This window comes from Amblyomma maculatum, chromosome 1 (assembly GCF_055883805.1).
Source record: "Amblyomma maculatum isolate TAMU_Amacu chromosome 1, ASM5588380v1, whole genome shotgun sequence".
NCBI classification, from domain to species: Eukaryota; Metazoa; Arthropoda; class Arachnida; order Ixodida; family Ixodidae; genus Amblyomma; species Amblyomma maculatum.
The window spans coordinates 420815704-420829015 of NC_139344.1; positions in this window are offsets into that span (position 1 = coordinate 420815704).

Consider the following 13312-nt stretch of genomic DNA (forward strand, 5'->3'; position numbering starts at 1 on the left):
ACAACTATCACAGGGACGGTTTTTGTAGGTCTTGCCTCAACAAGAAGTAAAGTGTTCGAGGGCAGACACGAGCAAGCAAAAAATGAATGTTTTCTTGGGGATGATTTTTCAATGCTGAGAGCCCGTGGTTTAATGGCTTGAAAAATAAAATAAATACGCAACAGCAATAGAAAAAGTGCAAGGCTGTAGCCCGTGCTCCTCGGTATTCTCTAGACAACATTCTTCCCTACTTCGTCCAGGACGAATTGTGCATCGCCGAAACACTTTGCCGAGCCGAAAGCTCGCCCTTTCGCTCGTTTGCGAATTCTTGCTTTCTAAGATAGTTCCGAAACTCGGTACGACAGCCGCCATTTCCACGTGTTTTATGCCCCTGGAGACTTAGTGCGGCTTCGGCAACCTCTCCGGAAGCGTGGTTTTACGCAAAAAAAATGTTGACGTGTTACGCTCGCTAATACGTTATCGTAGACGCGCGTCAACAACCTCAACTACCGAATATATGCACGGCAGCAAGTGGTCATCACTCAACCACAACTGAAGTAATCCCTGTCGCCTGGATAGAGCCATGCCACTCCTATGGAAACGACTAACTACCTCACGTGGAGGGATTCGGCTGTCCAAGGGGAAAATATAGCAGTCCTGAAGAAGTTGAAGAGAATAGCGGAAGAAGACAGAGACGTTGAGATCTGTCGTGCCGGACGCGCAGCCCTTGACCAGCTGAGCGCTCTGCCTTCTCGATCTGTTCGGCGCTCCTAAAGCGCATCATCGGCGTAAAAATATCTTTCACACTAGTACGTTGATTGGCATTATATACTGCTTTAGATCGTCCATTTGCATTTTCAAAACATTCAACCTTACCTGGTAGGTCACTGTCATATATCTCAGAAAGGACATTCTCAACAAGAAAGAGTTGACGACGTGCCCCGTTCAGTCAGAAAAGTACTTGGCTGGAAAAAATACGGGGTGATGCTCGAAGTACTACTGAAGTGCTACGACTGATCTGAACACTGCTTTTCCAGCTTCTTCGTAAGGCACGACCAAAACACTCCGTCTTTTAATAAACTGCATTACCTTTCTTCGCATAAAGCAAGCAATATAGTGCAACGTTTTACTCGCATCATTATCATTAAGGAGCGCCTTAGGCACTTGCCGCGGGAAATGGTTCAGAAATAGCCGCACAGCGGAGGCACTAATGTCGGAGCAAACGGCACGCCAAGCTTGCATAAGTTTCCAATTTTGGGCATTTTTGAGAGAGATAGACTTTTTTCTCCACAAACCTTCATGAACCTATGTCTGACACTCATATATCAGGCCGCTTTTCATGTTGCCTTTCCTTTGTCTCAAGACGGTTCTTTTTTTTTTTTCCTCCAGCAAAAGACGCCATCAGCATTCATGACAGCGCGCGGCCTCTTGCCTATGTCAGCGAAGAATAAGATTGTTCCTGCCAGAGGCTAACAGCGACGCATCAGGAGCTCTGGAACAGCTGTTTGTCCGTGTCCTCGTTTTATTACGTGCAGTGGACATGCCTAAGAAGCCGAAATGCGTGAAAATCGCATCTGGTGGAGAAATAGCGAGCCATCGCCAAACTCGTTCGTCCAAGACAGTTTTATCCGCCGTGGACCCTAACCCTACCACAGAGATGAGTGGTCCCTCCAATTTTCCAGGTTTAACATGTCTAACCAACTCGCCCAAACGCAGGCATTATTGTACCATTGGAAGCCAGTGATTCTATTCCTGCTCTCCCACTGGAGGGCGCCCGCTTGTCGGAGAGTACTTTTGAAGTGCTCTCCAGTGCGCTTGCTCTCCCACTCGAATTCGCCAACAGTAAACTCATATCGAGTACACCCAGCTACACATATATCTGTAGCTTGCCTCAAGTTTGTTAACTTCAGCTTGTTCAGAATGTGTGGCGCTAAGATCACAGTTGTCTCAGCGGTTGAACTTTTGCCTCTTGTGACCAGTTCTTACGGCCCAAAGAATAAGCATTGCTTGAAAGCTTCCCTTGTGGTGACCAGCCGCCAGCAGTACCATTTTTTTTTTTTGTATTGGAATGGTACTGATAGGCCATAAGGCTAGGTTCGGAGAAGTTGTATGTAGCAATTTCTCTCAAAGCACTCCTTCTATGTACATGACAACGACTGGCTGAAAGTGAATATAGAGTTGTTTCGAAATATGAGTTACGTGGAGTATACATAGTTGTAGGAAATGGTGTTCGGTAATAAATACACTGCAGAGAACTTTTACCGGCTGGTGATTAGGAGCTTCAGGTGGGTTGACACGATAGGCCAATGAAGCACGGAGGATCTAAGACTAGACGTCACGTGGCATCTAAATACCGCTGTTTGAGGTTCAACAGGTTCCTAACCAGATTATGATCACCTACAAAGCCAGAGCTCACAGGAGTGCTGATAAGCTGATTAGACATAGCGCGAGTTTTCTCCTTTCTCGGGCGAATGGCCTGTCGTGAGAAGCAACATTTCGCAACTTGTGTGAGTATAGAACTCGGTATCAAATAAAGGCTAGAAATAATACTGCTTCTACGTTAGGACCGTTTGCGAGGCGATATATTCCTCAGCAGATTAATTAGGGAGCCAGAAGTCGCAGCTTGACAGCCGACACTGCGCCAACTCCACACAATGCACAATTATAGCGACGGCTCAGCTGAGCAAGTTTTTGAGGGGCTGAAAAAATCATTGGCACGTTGAACCGATTCGCCACCTTTTTCATCATGTCCCCATACCAACTCGCCCAGATGTCTCTTCTACCTTTTTCAGATTGTGAGAGATGATGAATATCCCATAAGGCCGAGATGAACTTCTTATCGCGTCTGCTTTGATTGTAAGCTGATTGTACAAGTTCCTTGCTAGGTTGCGCCTACACAGGCCTGTCGTATATTTATATGCCTCGCTCTGTTTCAATAAATCAGTTGTCAGTAGCACCCGTGACCGTCCTGTATTTCCTTCGTCCTGTCATTTTGCGAAACGAAGTGGCGTCCGTGTGCTGTGCGATGTCAGCGCACGTTAAAGATCCCCAGGTGGTCGAAATTACTCCGTAGCCCTCCACTACGGTTCCCCTTTCTCTCTATCCACTTTCTCTCCCACCTTCATCCCTTCCCTTACGGCGCGGTTCCGGTGTCCACAGAGCAAGTGTGACAGTTACTGCGCCTTTCCCTTCCTATGAACCAACCAACCAACCAACCAACCAAATAATCTACTCTTGATGTCAGGACACCAACTAGCCTAACAAATAACGCTCTTACAGAATGACTACATTAACGTTGTGGTCTAAAGTGCACTAGGATGAGAAATATCAAAATATCTCCTAGCCAATCTCCTTAACTGAACATATGAGGTACTTTCTACTGTCCTGATCGAGGCTATTTTCTCACAATCCTCTTCATCCAGGCCAGGTCACCTTCGCAACAATGTGCAAGAAGAAAGAGACAAGCAGAAAGAAGGCTGCGATTGCCGTCGCTGCAGCTGTGAGTGTTGCCGGGAACATTTTTCTAGCGCTTCTCGCGGCATCAAAAAGACTTCTCGTGGCGGACAAGGGTAACTGCATCTGAGGAATGCGCCTTTCACGTGAATATGCTCACCGCCAAATTGGACGAAAGCATCGACCCTTTCGAAAATTTCTCGGCCTGCGTTTGCTCGTCCTGGGCCAGGTCGGGTGACTACAGCGAGTTCGCCAATTCGCCCGTAGGCGACATGCTGTTCTCCCGCTATATCAGATTCAGAGAGATGCTCGTTGAAGGAACGAAAAAGCTTCCGGTTGGAGTGAAAGCACGTGCCATGTATGATGCTTGCATGAGCGCCGGCGCAAATGACAAAGGCAACAACGACGTTTTCCTTTCTCTCGTGGAGGCAGTCGGTATCAGCTGGCGCTAAGAACGCGCAGACAATGAGAACGCTTTGGGCGAGGTTCTGGCGCTGGCGTAGCGATGGCAGCTGCCATTCTGGATAATCGGTTGAAGTGGCAGTCAAGAGGAGCAACGCGAAATGGCACTTGTAGATAAAACCTGGTGATTTCACACCTATAATATGGAACCAGTACCTGACTGTGAAAACTGAAAATGACTACGAGGACTACTGACGAGGTTTCTATTATGCGTTTTGCGAGTATTCCACGCGCCTTATAAACGACAGCGAGGTTATAGGGATTGCTGACGATATACTAGTATGTCTCCAGAGCCTGTATGCTTCACAGGAAGAAAATCCGGCCGTGGTTCCCCTCAGTAGTATAGGAAACGTATCCGCTCCGCTCTCTGCATCCGACTGGTTGCAGCCTTTGAAGCTTAAGCTAGAATTGAGACCACCATTACGTGTACATCACGAGCTCATCACAAGTGACACCCGATTTCCTGCAACACTGGGAGGCCTTTTCGCGAACTACTCCAATCAGCCGATTCTCGGTAAATTGGCTTAGTCTTTCGTCCAGTTCTGTGCGCCGGCCGTTAATAACCAGCTCCTCTTGATGCAATTCGGCGACATCTGGAAAGAGAACATTTACATCATCATCATCAGCCTGATTATACCCACTGCAGGGCGAAGGCCTCTGCCATATTTCTCCACTTAACCCGGTTCTGTGCTAGCTGCATCCACTTGACTCCTGCGAACTTCTTAATCTCATCCGCTCACCTAACTTTCTGCCGCCCCCTGCTACGCTTTCCTTCCCGTGGAATCCAGTTTGTTACCCTAAGAAACCATCGGTTATCCTCTCTTCGCACTACATGTCCTGCCCATGTCCATTTCTTCTTCTTAATTTCCACTAGAATGTCGGTAACTTGAGTTATTTCTCTGAACCACTCTGCACGCCTTCTATCTCTTAATGTTACCCCTACCATTTTTCGTTCCATAGCCCTCTGGGTTGTCCTCAACTTAAGTAGAACTCTCTTGGTTAGCCTCCACGTTTCAGCCCCATAGGTGAGTACAGGCAAGATGCAACTGTTGTATACTTTCCTCTTGAGCGATACCGGCAAGCTGCTAGTCATAATCTGCGAGTGCTTGCCAAAAGCGCTCCATCCCAATCTTATTCTTCTTGTTACTTCCTTTTCATGGTCCGGATCTGCGGTAACTACTTGTCCTAAGTAGACATATTCGTCTACTACTTCCGGTATTTGGCTACCTAATGTAAACTGCTGTTCCTTCCCGAGGCTGTTGAACATTACCTTAGTCTTCTGCATATTGATTTTCAAGCCTACCTTTCTACTTTTTCTGTCTAGGTCATCAATCATTATTTGCAGTTCATCCCCCGAGTTGCTTAGCAAGGCAATGTCATCAGCAAATCGCAGATTACTGAGGTATTCTCCATCTACCCTTATCCCTAACTGCTCCCATTCCAAGTCTCTGAATACTTCCTATAAACAAGCTGTTAATAGTACTGGGGAGATTGTGTCTCCTTGCCTAACACCTTTCTTTATGGGAATTTTGTTACTTTGTTTATGCAGAACTATGGTTGCCGTGCAGCCACTACATATACCTTCCAGCACTTTCGCGTACGGCTCGTCTACCCCCTGATTTCGCAATGCCTGCATCACCGCCGAGGTTTCAACTGAGTCAAATGCTTTTTCGTAATCAATGAATGCTATGTATAAGGGCTGGTAATATTTCGAGCATTTTTCTATCACCTGATTGATGGTATGGATATGATCGATAGTAGAGTACCGTTTCCGAAACCCTGCTTGATCCTTTGCTTGATTGCAGTCTAAGGTTGTCCTGATTCTATTAGCGATTACCTTAGTAAGTACCTTATACGTAACAGACAGTAAGCTGATTGGTCTGTAATTTTTAAGGTCCTTAGAGTCCCCTTTCTTGTGAATGAGGATAATGTTTGCATTCTTCCATGGTTCCGGTACCGTCGACGACACCAGGCACTGCGTATACAGGGTGGCCAGTTGTGCTAGCACGACATCCCCCCCGTCCTTCAGCAAATCTGTAGTTATCTGATCCTCTCCAGCTGATTTCCCCCTTTTCATAGTTTCTAGTGCTTTCTTGACCTCGTCCTTCGTCACTGCTGGAACGTCTGACTGTTTTTCCCTACCGCCAATCTCATTACGCTCCTGACTATTTTGGCTACTGTAGAGATCTGTATAGAACTCCTCGGCTACTTTGACTATCTTGTCCATATTAGTGATGACGTTGCCCGCCTTGTCCCTTATCGCATATCTGATTTTTGCCTATGCCCAATTTCGTCTTTACCGCTTTAAGGCTTCCCCCGTTCTTTACAGCATGCTCAATTTTCTCCATGTTATACTTCCTTATATCGGCCACCTTGCGCTTATTGATTAGCTTTGATATTTCGGCCAATTGGATCTAGTCATTTACAAACCTATCTTTTGTGCCTTTCGCGTGGAGTGGACCTTTAAACTGCTCGTCCTTGCATTGGACTACGTCTCCCATCTAACAATAGAGGACCAGCAAATTGTGAACAAAGGCTATAGCAGCCTGATACGTTTGGCGATTTCTGGGTCAACGCCACATTTGCGATGGCCAGACACGAAAGAACAGATGACTTCGAGGCAGTGCGGGGCATGCCGAAGAATGTTCCACCGGCTAATTTTTATGCTTGATGGTCATGCTTCACCCTGTAAGCCGCGAAAATTTTACCGCATTTTTAACTGAACGAAGGCCTCTTTCGTTTTAAACGAGTGTGCTTCGGGCTGGTTTTCGCGCCCTCTGCATTTCAGAGTATGATGTACAAACTCCTGCCGGGATGTAAAGGCGTGCTTTTCTATATAGATGATATTATAACCTTCGGGCGGGGCCGGCAGGAGCACATAGATAACCTTGCAACAGCAATTAAACGCTTTAAAGAGGCAGGACACAAGTTGAACAGGAAATGTATGTTCGATACACAGGAACTTTCATTTTTGGGTCGCAGGATCACAGCAAGTGGTATTGTTCCACTGGAGGAAAAGGTTGTTACCATCAAGGATACCCCGGCACCCGCCGATGCAGCCAGCCTTCGCTCGTTCTTTGGACTGGTCGAATACTACTCTAGGTTCGTTCCAACTTTGCCGATATGGTTGAACCGATGCGTGTTCTTTTTCGAAAAGGGCAACCATTTGTTTGGTCTGCCGAGGTAGACTCCAGTTTTCGAAAGATCAAAGAGGCACTTGCGTCCAGCACAGTACTGCGGATGTTCGATGCATCCCTTCTCGTTGTCGTTTCCACTGACGCTTCTGACTGTGGGCTAGGAGCGGTTCTCCAAAAGGTGGATGGAGAGGAACTGCACACTGTCGCCTTTGTTTCTCGAGCGCTTTCACTCACAGAGAGGCGATATTCAGTAGAACGCGAAGCACTTACGTGTGTTTGGGCGTGCGAGAAGTGGCATGTTTACTTGTGGGAACGCCCTTTCGCGTTGCTTACTGACCATCAAGCCTTGGTCACATTTCTTTCTACTCAAGGGCCAGGAAGGCGTCCTTTGCGGATAGCACGGTGGGAGGAGCGCCTACTGCAGTACAACTATACAGTACAGTACCGGAATGGTTCGCAAAATCGAGTAGCAGATGCGCTTATCTCGTCTCCCTGTGTCATCTTAATAGGAAGAAAAGACCTTACCAGATGAAACTGTATCAGTTGCCCTTGTATCTTCTTGCATTACCAGGGAAGAGTTTGAACAGGCCCAGTAGGAAGGCGGCACACTGCAACGAATCATGGCCTACATCAAATCGTCGTAGCCTGCGCACAAATCTCTGCCGGGTGAGCTTCAACCTGCAGTGTCTTCAAAATTCGCGATGAACTTTCAGTGGTGGACAATTTAATTCTGCGTGGCGAACGCCTCGTTGTTCCCGCGTCACTTACACCGCGGATAATTACCGCTGTTCATGAGGCTCACCCTGGAATTGTACGAACGAAAGCGCATCTGCGAAAAAAATTTTGGAGGCCAGCCATAAGGGGGGGGGGGGGGGGGGGACAGGCAAGTAGAGTTAGCTATCCAAACATATAGTATATGCCAGGCAGCGGACAAAAGCACGAATGTTATGGCTGCACCACTGAACCCGGTCCCCTTACCGAAGTAACTGTGACTAAAGGTTGGATTTGACATTGTTGGCCTATATGAGAGTGCGCCACACGATTGCCGATATGCAATCACGCCGGTCTACTGCTTTTCTAGGTGGCCCGAGGTATATTTTTTTCAACCAAGCCACAGCACGCACAGTCACAAGCTTCTTGGTGTCAGTGTTCGCACTAGAAGGTTACCCAGAAGAACTATTGTTTGCGATAACGGGCCACAGTTTTCACCTCGAGAGTTCCAAGCTTTTCTGCAGGATCGCCGTATACTACCCCCAAGCAAACAGTCAAGTAGAATTGTTTAACAGAGTTTTTAAAAGTTTTGTTCAAGTTGCTACACTCGATCAGCGTCCCGTACGTCAAACAATAACAGAATACTTGGACGTTTACCGTTGCACGCCGCATGCCACAACTGCAGTTGCCCCAGCACTTCTCCTGCATGGACGTCTGCCAAGAACTCGGCTTGAGGTGGTTGGTTACGCGTCAGCCATATTTTCGACAGACCCTAGTGCAGAGCTTCACCGCCTACGCGAGCGGGTGAAGCAAAGGCAACAATCCAGTAAACTCTACACAGACGCTGGCAGGGCCGCAAGGGAAACCAAAGTGGATGTTGATGACCTTATACGAGTACGGAGACCTACAACTGCCTTTAAAGGTGACTTCGCTTTTAGCAGCCTAAGAAAAGGGATAAGAAAGCAGGGGAAATCGTCTTTTCACCTTGATGATGGAAAACCTGGAACGCTTCGCAATTGTCGAGGATGTCACGAGCTTCTGCATTCCTTTGTGGGTGCACGGTAAAGGAATGGTACAAATGATACCTCTACGAAAAGTAGCTCACCGCCTACCATAGACGGACCCGTTTCAGACGCGCCAACCGAGACTTGAGGTGTGGCTGCTACTAAGCAGCCGCTGTTGTGCCGGTGGGGTTATCACACAGTAGCCCACCGTCAACAGGGTTGTGCCAAGGAGTTGGTAACGCAGCGCTCGTCACCCGTTTCGTGAACGAGGGCTGTCAGCTCCCTGGGCGGTAGCGATGAATCCAAGTCGGCGTTGGTGAGATGAAGGAAAGGCTTTATACACTATTTACAGGTATTTAAACAAGGATTTCGGCTCTGGGGCCGAAAGCTAACATAGCCATACGCGACTGTTCTCGCGCAGCGACGGCCGGGGAGATTCCGCCGCGTCCGCACTGCCAGGGGGCGAACTGCTCCCGATGGACGCTCGTGACGAACTCACACTCGGAGTCTCGAACGGAAGCACTTGAGACTCCGTCGCCGAGAACCGTTGACGCTCAAAATGGTCCAATCCGATGGCAGCACTTTCGCAGGGCCAATGGGAGAGCTTGCTGCGCTCTCGCTTCAAATATGCCGCGGGGCGAGAAGGGGTTCACCGTCAGGGCCACGGCGCGCCGTGCTGTCTGGACGTTCAGCTCATGTTGAAACACGTCGCTTTTCTCCCTTTGGTACGGCTCGCCTCCAGTGCATTGGTGCTATGCAGAGAAGTATTCAGAGTTTGTGAAGGAGGCGTTCGCCGAAGAAGTTTGGCGTCCGGCTGAATTTCTGGGCGGCTTTGGCCACGCACAACAGCACCCCCGCCATCAGACAATGCGCCGGGAAGACGAGCTGCTCGCATGTGGCTCGGATGCCGGGCGCGCTCGTTCGCCAGGTTCCTCCAAGCTCACGTCCAGTGTCCGGGCGCGTCAGGTAGCCTCACGTGCCTCGGGTTCCACTCGCCAGGTCAGGATCTCTTCCGACAGCCTTGTTGCCGGTGCACGCCGATCAACTTCGCTCGGGTCGCTCCGATGCCCTTGCCACTCGCCACTGGTAACGGTAGACTGTTCTGCGGCTTGCGAAACCGACCGACAACAGGCAACACCCAACACAAGCAAGTACCCTCGGTCACCCGTCAAACACCAGACAGAGGCAAAATTTCAAATTCAATTAGCTAAATTGTTGTCCCCTTTTTGCTCCCACTACAACAAGAGACAAGTGTATAGGATGCAGTGCACAAGGTTCAAACAACAATTTTGCGCATTAAGGATACATTAAATAGCAAAGAAGATTAATAATCAGTAATAGAAAAGAATCTCCTTGAAATCACTTGGACCGTAGACCACAACTGAGGAAGTAAGGAGGTCATTCAATTTTGCCCCGATCTGCCTACAGCATTACCGTTGGCGACGAAACGCTCGTCTTAAGTAGCTATGTCTCAAACGCATGACTGAAAGCATCCGAGTTCGCATTGTGCTGCTCTCTTCCGTAAGCGGCAGAATGCGTAGCAGTATTCGGGCGGTTTGGCTCTCCTCCCTCCGCTACAGCTTCGGCTGTCCATTTCTCTACGAGACGTTTCTTTCCACTTTGTAAGTGAAAGAACAGACGAGCACAAGTTACTCGCTTTGTGGAGCGATCTGTCTCGTTCTTTACGCTTTGAGCACCAATCGCGCATTTTCTCAGCGCGGTTGCATTTGTGCCGCTGGGATCGCCGCTTCTTTTCCTTTCGCGATAGTTTGCGTTTCCTCGCCTTTCGGTGACAGCATTCTTTCATGCACCTGCCTTTCCGCTGTTTTCGGCGGCTGCACTTGAATGTTGGCTTTCTTTCTGTTGGTGACAGCTCTTTCAAGCTGCTGGTAACCGGAGCTAGTATGGCGCCGACATCGTCGGAGTGCGGCGCCGCGCCTGCATCGCGGCCAGCAGCGCATGACTCACTGCCAGTCGCGTCCGAACAAGGACAAGGCTCTCTCACGCCAGCTCCCAAGCTAGGCATATCCTCTGCAGGCTCGCCACTCAAGTTACACTGATCTGCCGGTGTGCCGCATCGCTCAGCGCTAACCGGCGCACGATCACGTTCGTCCGACAGCTGCGGCGCTTCGGATCGCGTGAGGTCCATGTTCGCACCAAGGTTGTTTTCGCCAATACAATTAGCGCGTCAGGACAGGAAGATTCATGGCTCCAGGCTAGTCGCTCTCCGTCGACTTCACAGGTGTGGTTCTCGACAGCGTCCGCGTCATGGGCCTGCCTTAGCTGCTCAACACTCGTGGATTGCGCAGTTTTCATGAACGGCACTTCGTATTTCTGTGTGTCATGATCTATGGCGACGCTGACTTCGGAAATTCCGATCTGTCGTCTACTAGCCTGACAACATCTCCGTCACGCTTTACAACTTCTGCTTCTGAGTTGTCAGGTGGTTCATTTGCTGCCAATTCCCCACTCTCGATTGGTGGAATCGGATTGCTTACAGCTACGTGAGGCGGCGTGCAGGACGGTGTCACTGCGGATTTCTCGACGATGGAGCCGGCTCCAACCGTCTCAGCTGCCAGTGGCTCGACTAAGGTAACCCGAGACACTTCTGTTCGAGGCTCGATAGGCTCGCTGCTGCGGTCACGTTGCTTGGCCGTTTCCCCAAGCTGTGCCTCATTCTCCGGTGCAAGTACAATTTGCTCCGAAACTTCCTGACTGTCTAGCCATTCGGTTACATCGGCTTTCAATTGATACGCCAAATCGAAGTACGTTTTGGTACAGTTTTTCTCACGCCGATACCTGTCCCCAAGCTCCATTGGTGACAGCCGATGTCTTTTCAGTAAAGAGTCTTTCAGGTAATCGTAGTTTTTCAAGTCACCGTCTTAACACGCGCTTGATTTCTTCCGACACCTCGGAGGAGAGAAGAGCTACCAATTGTTGTGCCCAAGTATCTCGCTCGAAGCGCTTACTTTTGCAGACACGCTCGAAATCTGCCAAGCACTCTGCCATATCCTCGGCAATGAAGAATGGTTGCAGACACTCTCGCGGCTTCGAACTGTTACCTTGAATGGCAATTAAAGCGTCAACACTTTTTTCATATGCCGAAAGCTCGAGCTGCCAAAGCTTCTTTAAGCGGGAAAACCGCGTTTCGCGTTGTAACCTACGCTTATCGCGCTCTTAGCGTTCTAGCAGTTCTAGCCTTTTGGCTTCCTCCTTCCCTTTTCTCTCTTGAATATCATCCCAGGCTTCTGCGGCTTCCTCAACCGTCACTTCCTCTGCCTGCATGATCTCAAGAATTTCCTTTTTCCTTTTTGTTGAGCCCAAATCGGTGCCCAACTCCTCACAAATTTGGAAAAGTTCTTTGACCTTGTAACTCTCCATATTTTACCGGCCTCTTGTTGTTTGCCTTTTTAGAACAGTGTACTATACGTTCGCTATCTCGCTCCTAGCAAGAGATGCGCAAGCCTTTCTCACACTGACTCCCCTCTTAGCATCCCTTGGTTTTCAAAACACTTCCTGTAGGCTTGAAAAACGCAAGGTTAACACAATGCTACGCTCAGCATTTCTCTAAGCTACCCTGTGTGTCAGAGAAAGTCTGGCGTTTGAGGGAAACTTCAGGTACTCACCGCGCCGAGGTGCCTGACGCCGGTCGATCCCGCAGCTGCCATCCAATGTTGTGCCGGTGGATCCCGCAGCTGCCACCAATGTTGTGCCGGTGGGGTTATCACACAGTAGCCCACCGTCAACAGGGTTGTGCCAAGGAGTTGGTAACGCAGCGCTCGTCACCCGTTTCGTGAACGAGGGCTGTCAGCTCCCTGGGCGGTAGCGATGAATCCAAGTCGGCGTTGGTGAGATGAAGAAAAGGCTTTATAGACTATTTACAGGTATTTAAACAAGGATTTCGGCTCTGGGGCCGAAAGCTAACATAGCCATACGCGACTGTTGTCGCGCAGCGACGGCCGGGGAGATTCCGCCGCGTCCGCACTGTCAGGGGGCGAACTGCTCCCGATGGACGCTCGTGACGAACTCACACTCGGACTCGGAGTCTCGAACGGAAGCACTTGAGACTCCGTCGCCGAGAACCGTTGACGCTCAAAATGGCCCAATCCGACGGCAGCACTTTCGCAGGGCTAATGGGAGAGCTCGCTGCGCTCTCGCTTCAAATATGTCGCGGGGCGAGAAGGTGTTCACCGTCAGGGCCACGGCGCGCCGTGCTGTCTGGACGTTCAGCTCATGTTGAAACACGTCGCTTCTCTCCCTTTGGTACGGCTCGCCTTCAGTGCATTGGTGCTTTGCAGAAAAGTATTCGGAGTTTGTGAAGGAGGCGTTCGCCGAAGAAGTTAGGCGTCCGGCTGAATTTCTGGGCGGCTTTGGCCAGGCACAACACCGCCTATGCCACCAGTGACCTGATGTGAGCCGGAAGAGACTTCGCTTGCCGCCAGTGGGTTCTTGGAAGCATCGGAACCACAGCGTAGGGTACAGCCACCAAAGAACAGACGACCCCCAGACCGCTATGGACATTAAGTGCAAAAAGACGCGTTGTGCTGCAGTAAACATGAACCTGTC